This window comes from Bos indicus, chromosome 16 (genome assembly GCF_029378745.1).
Source record: "Bos indicus isolate NIAB-ARS_2022 breed Sahiwal x Tharparkar chromosome 16, NIAB-ARS_B.indTharparkar_mat_pri_1.0, whole genome shotgun sequence".
NCBI classification, from domain to species: domain Eukaryota; kingdom Metazoa; phylum Chordata; class Mammalia; order Artiodactyla; family Bovidae; genus Bos; species Bos indicus.
The window spans coordinates 64,190,601-64,206,044 of NC_091775.1; the positions used below are offsets into that span (position 1 = coordinate 64,190,601).

Consider the following 15,444-nt stretch of genomic DNA (forward strand, 5'->3'; position numbering starts at 1 on the left):
TGGAGACAGACACTGCCAGAAGGCAGCTGATTAGATGAGTCTGGAGCGGAGATGGTAGAACTGGGCGTCATCAGCACTCATGGGGCAGAGGTTGGGGCAGAGTCATGGGAGAGGGTAAGGTCATTCAGGGTGAATGTGTGGAGAGAGAGGGAAGAGAGCCTGGAATAAAACCTGCAAGAAACTGGCATTTTAGGAATTGTGCAGGAAAAGGAGTCTGATGAGGAGTATCTAGGAAGATGAAAGAAAATTCAGGAGGCAGTAGAGCCTCAAAAGGCTAAGGAACAAAATAGATTCAAGAAGTAAGAAATAATCAATAGCATCAAATGCTGTAGCCTGATACAAGTCAGATAGGAGGATGAAAGCACTGATTAGCATCACTGCATGTAACATCAAAGAGGTCCCTGTTTAATTAGGTCCCATTTGTTTATTTTCATTACTCTGGGAGGTGGGTCAAAAAAGAGGTTGTTATAATTTATGTCAGAGTGTTTTTCGTATGTTTTCCTCTCTGAGTTTCATAGTGTGTGGTCTTACATTTAGGTCTTTAATCCATTTAAAGTTTGTTTTTGTGTATAGTGTCAGATAGTATTCTGATTTCTTTCTTTTATGTGTAGCTATCCCAGCACCGCTTATTGAAGAGATTGTCTTTTCTCCATGTATATTCTTTCCCTCTTTGTCATAAATTAGTGACCATAGGTGTGTGGATTTATCTCTGAGCTTTCTACGCTGTACCGTTGTGTGTGATACATATATACAGTGGGGTGTTACTCAGCCGTAAAAAGGAAATTAATATGTATATTAATACATATATGTGGAATCTAGAGAAATGGTGCTGATGAACCTATTAGCAGGACAGGAATAGCAAGGCGGACATAGAGAACAGACAGAGGGGACGGTGGGAGATTAGGATTGACATGTACACAGTACCATGTGTAAAGTAGCTAGCTAGTGGGAACCTGCTGTATAGCACAGGGAGCTCAACTCAGTGCTCTGTGATGACCTAGAGGGGTGGGGTAGGTGGGGGGCGGTGGGAGGGAGGTCCAAGAGGGAAAGGATATATGTATACATAAAGTTGATTCACTTTGTTGTACAGCAGAAAGTAACACAACATTGTAAAGCAATTATACTCCAATAAAAATAAAAAGAGGTCACTGTTGGCCTTATCATTGAGGGTGATTCCTAAGGAGTGGTATATGTGGAAGGATGTGTGAGAAGCGAATGAAATGATAGAAAAGAGGTAATGAGTTTACCCTATTAGTGGTAGCAATAGAAAAATGGAAGGTTGAGGTTGAGACAGGATTTTCTGAAAAGATGGCAGAGAACATATTAAAACCATATTTATACCTGTCAGACAAATACATCAAGACCCACCAGATTCAGGGGCAGAGTGGGAAGCCTTAATACATAAATGAATTCTAGGGGAAGACTTTTCTTTTCATCACCTATGGGCTACAGAGCATCAGCTGAGGCAATGATTTTGCGTGGCTTGAATGTGGCATTCTGCAAAGTTGGACAGTCGTTTGTCAGGCATTTATTACACATGTTAGTTACATGAGCTGCTGTGGGGGATTCAGAAACAGTGAGCTCAAGAAGCTCATCGCCTTCTGGGGAGAGAAAACTACGTCAGAGGCTGTAACCTATAGTGTGAAGCACCTATTCTATTTGTCCTACGTAGTATTTTTGTAATATCAAACCATCATTTTAAAAGATCATATACAAAGCTGGATATCTGGCTCCTCTCAAAAAACTAGAAGATATATGACCCTTAACCTGCATTACTGCCAGGCAATGGTTGACTGGAGTGAAGGTGTGACTGCCCCTTACTGAGAACACCCATTCTCTAGTTCCCTCCCTTGCTTAGGACGCTTTATTAGCTGACTCATGGAGAAGACTTCATTTACATTATCTGCCTAGCCCTTGGGAGTCATTTGTGTTTGTGACTGCCCCTGAGGACAACCCAAGTCATGCCTGAATCACTACATGCTAGAATGCCTGAGGCCAATAGCTGTGTTACAGGTATTCAGGAAAGGAAGAAATAAGTAGAATTAAATAATTAAGCAAAGCTTCTCAGATTTGGTCTTGACAGGTATGTAGGATAAAAATAGGTGGTTGATGAATAAATGATTGGTTGGATGAAAGAGAGCAAAGCATTTCCCTTGGGTTCCAGGATGGACTTGGTGCATGTGCATGGCGTGCCGTAGCTGGAACTGAGGGAGCACAGATCTGGCACTTTTCCTTTAAAATATGAAAACTTATTTTCAGAGCAGGAAGAAGAAATTTTAATTGAAGACAGTGGTATCTGTAATTTCTCCATTCTCATCTGACTCCTTGTAGACAGCTTCCTGGTCAACAGCGATGATCCTGTCATGATATTGCAGTGTGCTGCTCACTTGAAAGTTAAACAGAAAGGTCATGTAACATTAGGATTTTACATCTATATAGTCCACTCTTGCTTGGCACAGTTGCTTCAGTCTCAGTTCCCTGGGTAGTCGTAACATCCAAATCACCTTTCTTTTAATCTTTTCCATTGTTTATGCCCACCCCCAGAGAGGGTGCTCTTCAGGCTCAGTGAGCCGCAGTTCCAACCTTGCATCCAGTTTCAAGTTTTGGACAGCATTTGAAACGACCTCAAAAGGATAATCACTTATTAATCCCTTTGATGATTTCTAAAGTTTAAGAATGAAAGAAAGAAAAGTCACCCTAAATCAAAGGGAAAAGCACTGAATCATGCTACTTCAGTGACCCTTGTTTCAAGGATCTGGCCTTTGCACTGAATTTTCTGCATTCTGAATATGACCAGCTGTGTGTGAAAAAGCCTGCTTGTCACTTGATGACCATAAAATGTAGCCTACCAAATTGACAAACCTCACTCTTAAATAAGAGCAGACAATCAGATGCTTAAGGAAGCCCTCCGACATGAAAGATAAAGATAACAACAGTAATAAAGCAACTTGGAGAAGCAGAGGCAGTGCAGAAAGCAGAAAATTACCATGAATATATAATCAGTGCCTTCAGAGACGTGAGGGAAAGTTTATATCCATGAAACAAGATTAAGATGCAAAAACAACAGCAAAAAAAAAAAAAAAAAAAAAATCATGAAAATAAGAAAAAGTGCTAGAGAACTAAAGATACAGTAAACTCCTTGGAAAATGTAAAAAAAAGGAAAACCAACTTCCAAAAGGTAAGAGAAAAAGTGTAAAAAGTGTACAGTGATGGATAAGAAGATTTTTTTTTTAAGTTAGGGAATCAATCCAGGCAGTTATTTTTCTGAACAATTATAGTTCCAGAAAGAAAAAAAAAGGAAAAATAATAGAGAAGAAATTATCAAAGACATGTTATAAGAAATAGAGGAATAAAGAAAAGCTTATATGTAAAAAAGTTACAAAGAAATGGGAAATAAGAATAGCAATAAACTTTTCAACATCACACTAGACAAAGCTAGTAGACAAAAAAAAAATTTTTTTTTGAAGGAAAATGATTTTCAACTATTCCCAACTAAAGGTCTTAATTAAATGTGAACACAGAATAGACATTTTCATATGAGCATGATTTCAAAGCACTGCCTATAGAATTCCTATACATAGGAATTCTTGGTGAATGTGCCCCACCAAAAGGAGGGTGTAAACCAAGAAAGGAAGGCATGGGATCCAGGAAACAGGAGATGCAACAGAAGAGAAAGATGAAGGGAATTTTTGGAATGACTATGAAGGAATTCCCTTGTGGTCAATTTTGCAGTGAGCCTGGAAACAAGCCCAAAGAGGAGCTGGAGGACAGAGACTCTTGGAGGAAGAGCGACAGGAAAAAATGAAGTTAGACACATGGCAGGCTTCAAGACGAATGCGGAAAAAAAAAAAAGACGAATGCGGAATTATCTCCCTCCTCCACCGACACCTGGTTTGACCACATGGAAATTTATGTACAGTGAATGTTGAATGGTGTAGGGAAATTTAGCCATAGATACAAATATAATTGAAGAAGGAGGAGAGGAAGAGGAAGTGGAGAAGGAGGAAAGAGGAAGAAGAGGAGGAGGAGGAAGTAGGCTATAATAAGTTACCTGAAAAAGCAAAAGGTTGAAATCATAGTCCTTAGGCTTGGCATGCACAATCTTTCAGTGATGATAATAACCTAAACCCTGAATATTGTTTTTTTTTTAAATTCTCTGTTGGAAGAATTGGACACACTAGAGAAAGAAAAGAGGGTATGAGAGATCTAATACCTCATGTACTGTAAAATTTTAAAAATAAATCATTAATCAAGTGACAGCAGAATTAGCGTACTACATTAAAATTAAGAAGTACATATCATAAGAAAGAGCTGAAAGGCTTGAATGCAATTGCCTCTAGGGAGCCGGATGTGGGGGAGGTGGTCAGGAGGCCACTGGACTGCTGGGTTGATAAGTATCTAGCATGTTTGACTTGTTTCAACTCAGGGTCTGCCTATGTTGCTTTGATTAAATTTTAAATTACTATGGGAAATAAATAGTAGCCCTAAGACAGTTTTAGAATAGCTGTGCACCTACCAAGATGAGTGCTTGGGAAAATAATGACTCACTTAGATGCATCAGTTGTGCGTCTTATCGAACAGTTAGCAGCCTGGAGTTACAGCTTCATGCACAGTCCCCCATGCAAACACTTGCCCAGTGTGCTTAGGCAACAGCTGCTCCTGCTAGTCCTTGTTTTGGGAAGAAGGAAAGTGGATGAGTTAGACAAAAATAGCTGTCTGTGTGGGAAGAGATATTTTTACCTTCATCTTTAAGCCTGCTCCGTGTACAGCTACTATGACAGAAGACTGAATGTTGAACAGTATTGAAGCCAACAACTGGTTCCCAGCCTCTTTCTGAGATATCCAGGCCAATATAGAGAGAAACAGAATGAAATATGCCAAGTTGCTGAAATTTATAGTATCCTTTTCGAGTAAAAACTGTCAGGTTGCTAGTCAGAAAAAAACACTCTACCCGAGGTGTTAGAATGCTTCACACTGAAAAGTTAAGTGTTAGAAAGGAACTTAGAAATCATCCAACTCAGCTATCCCCGGAGACTCAGAGAGGCAGAGATTGTCCAAAGCTACCCAGCTTACTTGTTTGAAAACAAGATCCAGAACCCTCTATGAGACTCCATACTGCCTACCTCAGAGTTTGACTTGTAGCCTTCAGATAGATAAATAGATACAGATTGTAGAGCAAGGTCGGGATCCAAATACGATTGTAATTCTAAAACTTGGGATCTTTCTGCCACTCCAAACTGCCTCACAGAGCAACAACAATAAAAGGAGAGCTATAAAACCCCAACAAATCAGCAGCTTATCTCTGTGCCTGAACTGCCAGCTTTTAGGGTTTAAGCGGTCCATTCATTCAACAATGACTTATTGAGCACTTACTGTGTCCTGAGTGGTTTCCAGATAGAGGTGGCTAGTGGACAGGTGGATGCTGGGGTTTGAGGTGAGAGATTTCAGAGTCATCGACAAGTTAGGTGGCGATCACTGTCACGCTGAAGAATGAGATTGCCTGGGGAGAATGAGAACACTGAAGAGAGAAGATGCCCAAGACAGGATCCTAAGGAACAACCAGCCCGAGGACAGAAAGAGTAAAGGAGTAAACAAGGAGTACCTGGAGCCTCCGCCTATCTCTGAGTGTAGGTTTTTGTGTCTTACATGCCTTAACTGGTTGCTTGTTTTTCTCCTGAGTGTTAAATTTGTGTCATAAGTATGTGTAGCCAAGGCTTGAAACGATAGAAGGAAGGACTTGGGAGGATTTAAGAGTGAACAAAGACATTCATGAACCTGGAGAAGTTAGTGGAACCAGTTCTGGACTTCCTGTGGAGGAGTAAGCTTCAGCCCACTCTGCCCCGGTCCTCGCACTGCTGCCACGAGCATGAGCCCTGGGGAAACCTGGGGAGGACAGGTGTTTCCTGGAAGGGTCAGTGGAAGGCCATCCCCCCTCGTCCAGATGGGCCTGGTCCAGACCAGCGCATGTGCTGCTCAGAGCCATGTGGTATAAAGGTTGCATAAACATGTGCTTGCTCTGTGATGAGGACAAGGACCAAGGAGACTGGACATGACCAGAAAGGTTATCATATGCTGAAAACAAAGGGGAAAAGGCCTAGACATGCACCTTTCATCTAGTTAAGTGTATTTCTCAGAGAAATGTCATTTTAGAAAAAAATAGGGATTCTAAGTAGGAAAGTGTTGAGTTGGCCTAAAAGGGGTATTGGTTGTTAGTTTTTGATTAGGCCAAGATCCAGGAGATTTTATGAGCAAGAAGTTCCAGATCTCCTCTCCTATGTCCTAATTACATAGGCCCTCCCTGGAGGCTCTCCCTTGCTGGGCCTTCCTACCCAAAGGGAATTGAGAGAGCTGGAAAACACTGCAGTGGAGAAGAAAGAGCCAGGTTTTAGAGCTTTGCAGCCTAAGTTTTAACCCTGACTTTAATAATGGATCAATGTGGCCTTGTGAGATATATGTAAAGTCCATGGGTCTTGGTTTTTTCATCTGAAAATGGGAATGGCACTTACCTCAAAGGATCTAGTGAGATAGTAGAAAGTCTTCAGAAAGACACTGAACTGAACTGAACCAGTGGGTACTCAACCAGTGCTTCTTTACCTCCTACATCCTACTGTTCATTTCCCCTTGAAAGCTACCCTTGATTGGGCAAGATAACTCTTAATAATCTTGGCTTCCCTTCAATTCCTTGCAATTTAGACACATTTTCCAGATAGTCAACAATCTCAGGATGTTACCGTCATGTCAACAACCTATTGCATCCTGAGCACTGCATGCATCAGTCATTGGATGTGAGCCAACATGCTTTGGAAACTCTCAGCTGTTCACTCTGTTCTTTGAGAAAGCATTGCATTTCTGTCTATCATTAGAGGTAGTGGAAGTGTGATAAGAGGCCTTGTTTTCCATCATCTTTAAATTCCCAGGATGGCTCAAGTGCCTCAATTAAAGAGAATCTCTCCCATCCCCACCCCACACACACTGTAATTCACACAGCTAGGGTTTCCCACGTGGCTCAAAGGTTAAAGCAGCTACCTGCAATGCGGGAGGCCTGGGTTCAATCCCTGGGTCAGGAAGATCCCCTGGAGAAGGAAATAGCAACCCACTCCAATATTCTTGCCTGGAGAATGCCACAGATGGAGGAACCTGGTGGGCTATAGTCCACGGGGTCACAGAGAGTCGGACACGACTGAGCGACTTCACTTCACTTTCAAGCTGCTGCTACTTGTCAGCATTGATGAGATTTCCCTATTTTGCTGCTGTGACTCACCAACCATGGGTACCATCTTTTCTGGTCTCTCTTTCTGGCATATAAGTAGTTCCTCATTTGTATTTCTTTCCCTGAAGTTCATGCCCGCAAGCACCTCCAGCAACTTAGATAAATTTAACTCTTCTCAGGAACTTCTGCTGACTTGGTTCCATGACTGCTGAAGGTTTGACTGCTTCCCAGAAAGATTTGGGGCTGACTCGCCTCACTTGGAGATCTCATCTTGTTCTGTTGACTGCTGTGTCACCTGCATAATTGGTCATCTGAGTCACCTCAGGCCACCCAGTTTGAGAACCAACCAGTTTGTGCTCTTGGAAGCTGAAGTCCTTCATTCCTGCTTCTGACCCCTTGGAACTCCTTCCCTGTTTTTCTTCTTGCTCTGAACAGCCTGTGGCTACTGCTCTTAGCTATCATGGTCACTTCCCATTAGGGCTGAGAAAACAACTAGGCTTCTTGGCTCTCTTCTCCAGAAGCAGAAACCTCAGGTTCCATTACCAGGATCCAGCAGAGAGAAGTATACTGAGCAGATGCTCATTTAATGCTTATATGTATTTTCACTGGACAAACACTAGCTCTTCTAACTAAACAACAAAGAGGCTAGACTCAAACTTCCTTGTGAGTGAGTGAAGTTGCTCAGTCGTGTCCGACTTTTTGGGACCCCATGGACTGCAGCCTACCAGGCTCCTCCGTCCATGGGGTTTTCCAGGCCAGAGTACTGGAGTGGGTTGCTATTTCCTTCTCCAGGGGATTTCCCAACCCAGGGATCAAACCCAGGTCTCCCACATTGCAGGCAGAGTTTTTACCAGCTGAGCCACTAGGGAAACCAAAGAATACTGAAGTGAGTAGCCTATCCCTTCTCCAGCAGATCTTCCCGACCTAGGAATTGAACCATGGTCTCCTGCATTTCAGGCAGATTCTTTACCTACTGAGCTATCAGGGAAGTCCCCAGACTCCCTTGGTCAGCCACTAAATGGAAGAGAAATGTATCCCAAGGCCATAGTGTTAGACACCTCATTTTCAAGGGTCCAAAATAAAGCTCATGGATCACATTGAGTAGGTTTGCGTTGGATCTTAAAGGATGGGAAAGATTTGAATAGATACAGTGGAGAGGGAAGGACTTGTTAGGGGGAAAACACAGTGCAAACATAGAAAGCATAGACCAGAGGAGAGAACTGGCGCAGGGCACATGTGTGTATGTGACTCGCGGGTGTTCACAAAGAGCTAGTGTTTGTCCAGTGAAAATACGTATAAGGAAAGGAAGAAAGAAAAAGTGGGCTGAGGTTAGTCACTATCTGTTGGGCCTTGGGTGCTAGGCTTTGACCCACTCAACCAACCAGCTGCAGACCTGCCCCCACCGCTGCGCACTCCAACCTCCCAATGGCATAAACGAGCTCCAGCTGGGAAAGGGAGATTTTGTCCTTGCTCCTTACAGGAACAACTAGAATGGCCTCTTTCCGGTCTCGTATCCACCCACACTCCAGTTTAGCTGCCCTTGTTTCGTGGAAAACCAAGTTTAAGAAGTGTCTGTAGAACCAAAGTAGTCTACTCCAGAGAAATTCATGAGCATGCATCATGGTAAGGGTCTCTAGTAGTGTCTGGGGCGCCAAACACTCATCTGAGGACTCTACCACTTGGTGATGATCAGGGCTATGGAAGACTACGTCTTCAGGAGGTAATGAGATGAAGGAACAGCTGTGCCCTGCGTAGATGAGGAACCCACGCACTCCTGATTGGCCATTGTTCTGGCAAGAGGATGGGACCAGTGACCCTGGTGTCACCGTTGCCATCTTGGCTGGTCCACAGATAAGTGAGTCAGTTCTATTTTAAGACTTTGTTCAACTGGTCACATGAAGAAATTGCTATTAAAAAAACAGCTATTTACCAGGAAAGTAAAGCTCCTGCAAAACAAAAGGTTAGTACACTATGCCCAGTAACTCTTTAAACCAAAGCAAACAGCAGGGCAGTCCATGTTTGCTCTGGAGTTCTGTGTTCTGCCCTGGGTTATCCAATTCCCAAGGTTCCTGGTTGATCTCCTCCTCGGGAATAAGCTGAGACTGGGGCAGCTGGGAATCTCAAAGGACAAGGGTTTCTAGAGGGTAAGAGAGTTAGGGACATTTGGAAGTTCTCTTGTTAAATGATTGGTTGGTTTTTACTAGGAAAGTCAGGGAGCTCAACCAGGCAAAAACACAAAAGAACCTGGAAGACCTAAGACCCTTCATCAGAAAATTGTCCCCTTGTATTTGAGGATTCTGTATTAATGGATGGGGAGTACATTAAATATGGTCCATGGAAACACTGCTCAAACTGGAGGACCAAACCATCAACGCAGGAGCAAGAACATTAAGATCAACATTGAAGAGACAACAAATGTGCTGATTATGGTATCTGTGCAGCAACTGGCATTTCCTCCAGATCGTCACCACGGTATGACCTCAGCTTTTCCATGGGTATCCCCTTAGACTCAGCTTAAGCTGTACTGAGTCATACCAAGTTAGGACATCCTTGTGTGACCTGTCCTGTGAAACTGACAGTCTTGCTTAGGGTGCAGTGTAATACATGTATCCAACAGAAAAAATAAGATAAAGCAATATATAAATACTAGAGAATAAGTGGCATAAAAAATTCAAAGTGTGGCTGGGGACACATCAGAATGCATATGGCGGGCAGATCAGACAGTGTGGCCTCAAGCACATGATAAAAAGACATTGTCTGTAATGGATATTGAAGTCCCTAGCCTGACCTCCAGAGCTTTACAATCTGGCCTCCACCTGCCTGTCAGCCTTACCTCCCAGGACCCCTCTTTAACCGTCCAGCCTGACTGCACCATGGGTGGTTTTTCACCCCTTAGCACAAGTCTTCCTTCCCTCTGTTTTTCCAAATACTAACCGTGTTTGAGGTCTGGCTCACATTTCTTCTCTTCCTTGACATCACTCCAGCCACCCAGCCCCCCAGCCCTCAGTGACCTCACCCTGCCCTTTGTCCACCTGTATTTCACTCTCAGTGTTCACTATCTGGATGCTTGTCCAGCTCTCCAGACAGCTTAGGATGACTCTGAGTTAGTTAACTCAGACTATTACCTATTCTTTGACTTTTTGGGGGGGTTGCTGCTCTGTGTCTTTGTTACTGTACATGGGCTTTCTCTAGTTGCGGTGAGTGGGGTCTACTCTCTAGGTGCAATGCATGGGCCTCCCACTGGGATGGCTTCTCTTGTTTCGGAGCATGGGCTCTAGAGAGTGGGGCTTCAGTAGTTATGGCCCAAGGCTTAGTTGCCCCACCACGTGTGGAATCTTCCTGGACCAGGGATCAAATCTGTGTCCCCTGTGTTGTAGCCGCATTCTTAACCACTGGGCAGCCAAGGAAGTCCCTAACTTTTGACTCTTTGTGTATCATCTCCCCTAGCTGTATTATTCTCCCTTTGAGAGCTTGCATCTCGGATACCCTGCATCACCCAGCACAGGACCTAACACATAGTAGGTGGTCAATAATTTGTAAAATGAATGACATTATCGCTTTTTGATGCACAGCTTATACTTCCTAATTTATTCCACCCGAGGAAGTAAACGAAGGGGATACATTTAATGAGGGTCTATCATCTGCGCCTGTTTGGCACTTTCTGAACATATTTAAACTTCCCGTCACTCTGAGAAGAAAGAGTGTCATCTTCAATTTATACATTAGGAAAATGATCAGAGTTTTGAGATAGCTTGTTTCGTGTCGGTCAGGATTAAAGTAGTTAGAGCTGAGAGCAAACCGTGGTGTGCCTGACTTAGAATACCATGCTCTTCCAGTGGTCCTGCCCTGCGTCCCCCCAACATCCAATGGAAGGTTGCTGGCGTTCTTGGGTGGGTCTTGGGTGCTCTGCCCATGACTTTTCACTCCATGGCTCCACGCTTTTCCCCCTCCCTTCAAGCTACCTCCCCAGAGTTGCTTTTCCTGGAACCCATTGCAGGCTTGCATATTTCCTTGTAACTCCCTTAACCTGGAAAACGTCCTCCCATCTTTTCTACTTGTCAAATCTTGCTTATCCTAAAGGTCCACCTGAAATGAATATTGTCTCTGTAAAGTTTTCTATAATCGTGCATGACAATAAAATTAAATGCCTTTACATCTGAACCCCCACAACCCACTGCCTCTTCCACAGTGTGTAACTCACTTTATTCTGCTTCAAATTCCAATCAGTTGTTTACCTTCCTGAGTCTTCTCTTAGGCTCTAACCCAAGGGCATGGAATGCATCCTCTTCATCTCTGTAACTCGGGCCTTGCATGAAAGCAGCCGGGTCTCCTAAGAGTCTTTGATAGTAAAGGTGGTTGTTGGTTCTGAGCATGGATTCAGTGGCATCACCTGTACCTTCAATGATTCTGCCCGGATAATGAGCCACTGGATACCAATCAGAGCCAAGAATAAGAATCTCCAAGCGGGGGCTTCCCTTGTGGTCCAGTGGCTAAGACTCCAAGCTCCCAGTACGGGAAGCCAGGGTTCAATCCCTGGTCAGGGAACTCGATCCCACGTGCTGCAACTAAAGGTCTTGTGTGCCACAACTAAGACCTGGTGTGGCCAAATAAAAAAATAAAAATAGTAATTTTTTTTTAAAGAAGTTCCAAGCAGATTTCCCAGCCTGTCCCCAACTCTCAACCTTGAGGGCTTTCACTTTGAGGCTATACAGTCCCCAGTGTTCAGCAATTCAGGGATGGTCCTCCCTCCCTTCTAAATCTGCTCTAAGGTCCAACTTGTTTTCAAGATAGTTAATGCCACAGGGAGAGGCTGTCATGGCAGTTTTCTCAGTGTTTTAATGTACTATGGAAAATAAATGGCTCTAGATATTCTTTTTAACCTCACCTTTAGGAATAAGGTGTAACCCTTAGGCTTGAAAAATGAACAAATGAAAGAATGAGTGGTGAACATATCAGACCCCTTTTAAATGAAGACATATGACGTTTGTTTGATCTTCCTTATAGAGTCACAGCCCTTCCCCAAGGTTCTAGAGCATATTCCACCTAAAGATGGAAATTGGGTTTCCTCCTGAAGTGCAGGTGCCATAAAGGAATTCTGATTAGGGAGCCAACCCAGTGAATATGACCAGCATGGTATCTGCAGCCCAGAAATCTGTACACAACCTCTGACTCCGTATGACCCAGCCTCAGGCCACCTGGGTAAACCAAACAACGAAGGTCTTTGGAAGCAATCACTCGGCAGAGGTTTAGGAACACATTTTCTGTGGTGTGCTGTTCAACAGTTTCACAGCTTGAAACTTTTCATTACATCTTCCTAGTTTCTAGCAAAAAGTCTGCACTATGGCTGACACTTTATACATATTCATAGATGGAAACCATTCTTACTTTCTCTTCTTTTATCCTCCGATCTTCTCTTTTTCCTCCTTTCCCATCTCCTTTCTGTCCATTAGGACCCGTTGCTGCTGCTAAGTCACTTCAGTCGTGTCCAGCTCTGTACGACCCCATAGACGGCAGCCCACCAGGCTCCGCTGTCCCTGGGATTCTCCAGGCAAGAACACTGGAGTGGGTCACCATTTCCTTCTCCAATGCATGAAAGTGAAAAGTGAAAGTGAAGTCTCTCAGTCATGTCCAACTCTTAGTGACCCCATGGACTGCAGCCTACCAGGCTCCTCCGCCCATGGGATTTTCCAGGCAAGAGTACTGGAGTGGGGTGCCATTGCCTTCTCCAAGGACCCGTTGAGGCCCTAATAACTGGAGAGTATTAAGGCCTTAATCACCTTCCCCTTGTCCACCTTCCCTGCAGTCAATACATGAATATTCCTTACGACACATTAAATATTGGGCTCCCTTGTTTTTTGGATGCCCAAGCATGATAGTTGGCTTCTTGGTGATCAAGCTCTGTTGCTATTCCTTCACCTTTACTCTCATTTTTCCTCTCACTTCTTTCCAACTGCTAGTAGGGTCGAATCCTGCTGACCCTCCACACTGACCCTAGAGCCGCTGCTGATACTCCACACTGAGAAACGTGGCCCTGAGAACCCTTCCTCAGGAACTCTCACCGGCTGACTGTGTCAGGTTTCTTGCAGATAGGTTCACAGCTACTGTTGGCCATAATTCCCACTTAAACCCCCATTCTCCTACTCCATGCTCACTCCCCCCAAATCCAAAATATTCCCGAGAACTATGTGCTAGGGTACTGGACACATTGGCCGTGCCAGGAGACTTTGGGCTGTGCTGGCCACCATCTCCAGATTAAAGGCAGGCCACAGAAGCAGGAAAATAAACCACAATGTGGAGAATGTCAACACTCCCAGGAAGACAGATAGAACTCCCTTGTCTGGTCTGGTTTTATTTGGCACAGTTCATGCTGAATCACTTTTCTTGCCTGAGCCTCACAACATATACCCACATAGTTCTGAGCCCTGGTCCCAGCACACTCCAGCCCAGATGTTCTCTGGTCAAGGGGTGGAGCTTTCAAGATAAGGAATGCACAGCTGTAAACAATCCCCCTGCAGTGCATGCCTACCTTCCACCCCTTCCCCACCCCCACTTCCCCACCCCTGGCTTCCACCCCACCCCAGGCCCACAGATCCCATTTGGAGAGCCTGCCCCTGTAGTGAGGAGTATTTGGTCCTCCTGGCTTCCTGATAAACTCTCAGACAGATGTGTGTGTGTGTGTGTGTGTGTGTAGTATTGAGTGGGGATGGTAATGTCCTCAATAATAATTCAAAACGATTTCCTACATATGAACATTGTCTAGTATTGGAAGGCAAATATGTATTCATTACATGTCAGTCATTGCTTGAAAAGAATTTTAAATGGGGAAATACTCAAAAAAGAATGCCAATAGAAAAAAAAAGCAGGCTTTCAAGTGGTAGATATTACTTGTTATAGGTAGAGATCGAGACAGAGATACACACTGAGCAAGGAGTAGAAAGAAAAAGATCAAATGCTGGAAGTTTTCCCAGGGTTGTGAATTACGGGTGCTTTTGCTTCCTTTTTTTTCTGTAGGGTTCTGTACTGTCCGAGTTTTTTGGTTTTTGTTTTTTGTTTTTACCATGAACATATATGACTCTGTAATGGTGGGTGGGATGAATACATTTTAAAATTTGTTTTTCAAATGTAGATCGCCTTGCCTTGACGCAGCTTCATCACCAAGCCTCACTGAAAGCTGAGTGATCTGAGTCCAGAGACTTCAGATCTTCCTACCTCACAGCTCAGCCCACCTTCCTGTTGTCCAGCACAGCATCCAGCAAAGGCCCTCAGCCTTATCTGAGGGCAGAGGGTGAGTGAAACCACACGAAGAGGGTAGTGCAGCACACAGGGAACCGCGTTCAGAGGGAGGCCAAGCGGCCACCTAAGGCTCCATAGCTGTGCCCTAACCCCCAGCACACCCGGCCCCCCACCCCACCCCCCCTCCCCCCACCCCCAGCTTGCTCCAAAAAGATCTGCTAGCAGAATGGAAGAGGGAGGAGATCAGATATAGGAGAGGAATGAGACAAAGGAACCAAGTAGGGGATTTCTACCAAAGAATTGAAACCACCCTGTTCAGGAGCAGGCAGGTTTCCGAGGATTTCTATGGGTGGATGGGAAGAGAAGGCCTGGAAAAAAACCAGAGGCAGGAGCAAGGTTCATCTGAGCTCCAGGACACGCCACCTCCTCCTCTGGCTCCAACCCCCTCCACTCACTGTCACCTCTCTTAAATCCCCTTTTGTGCTTCTCTTATCTCCCTTACCCAAGCTCTAGCTCCCACCCCCACCCCCAACTTAACTCCATCCCCACCTGACCTCGTGAGCTTGTCTCTCCAGGACCTGCAATTCCTGCTGTGGGGGTGACAGTCACCCAGTGCTTGCAGAGGGAAGTAGCTTGTGAGCTCAGGGAGGAAGTGGTGGGTGGGGCTGGGTGCAGAGGAGAAAAGCTGCGAGTGGACTTTACAGAAGTGTGGCGAGGGCAGCTGAGGGCATCCAGCTCCACGCCACCCCGCCCCATTATGCTGTCACTGTGGCCCACCCTTGAGCGGCCCTCCATGTTGGCTTCCCAGTGGGTGGGTGTCCAAGAAAGAGAAACTATGGAAGCAGAGGGCAGGAAAGAGCAGGCACTGCTGGGCGAGGCCCACCTTTGCACTCACCTGGCAAGGCCCACTGGAAGCAGCAGCCGTAGGTTGACATCTGTTCTTTACATCCCAGTGCCAAATAGATTGCTTGACAGTAGTTTAACATGCACACCTAAGATGC

The 15,444-nt window shown here is 44.7% G+C and overlaps 1 long non-coding RNA gene across 2 annotated transcripts; it reads right to left on the reverse strand.

The window, feature by feature from the left end:
* Nucleotides 1–1,036: 1,036 nt before the first annotated feature.
* On the reverse strand, nucleotides 1,037–13,725 carry LOC139176431 (uncharacterized). Of its 2 annotated transcripts, none has more exons than XR_011560907.1 (3): nucleotides 5,374–13,725; nucleotides 4,549–4,668; nucleotides 1,037–2,386 (listed from the first exon to the last, which is right to left on the reverse strand). It is a non-coding gene; the product is annotated as an uncharacterized lncRNA (long non-coding RNA). The 2 variants fall into 2 exon arrangements; XR_011560906.1 differs by having other exon boundaries at nucleotides 4,517–4,668.
* Between the last annotated feature and the right edge of the window lie 1,719 nt (nucleotides 13,726–15,444).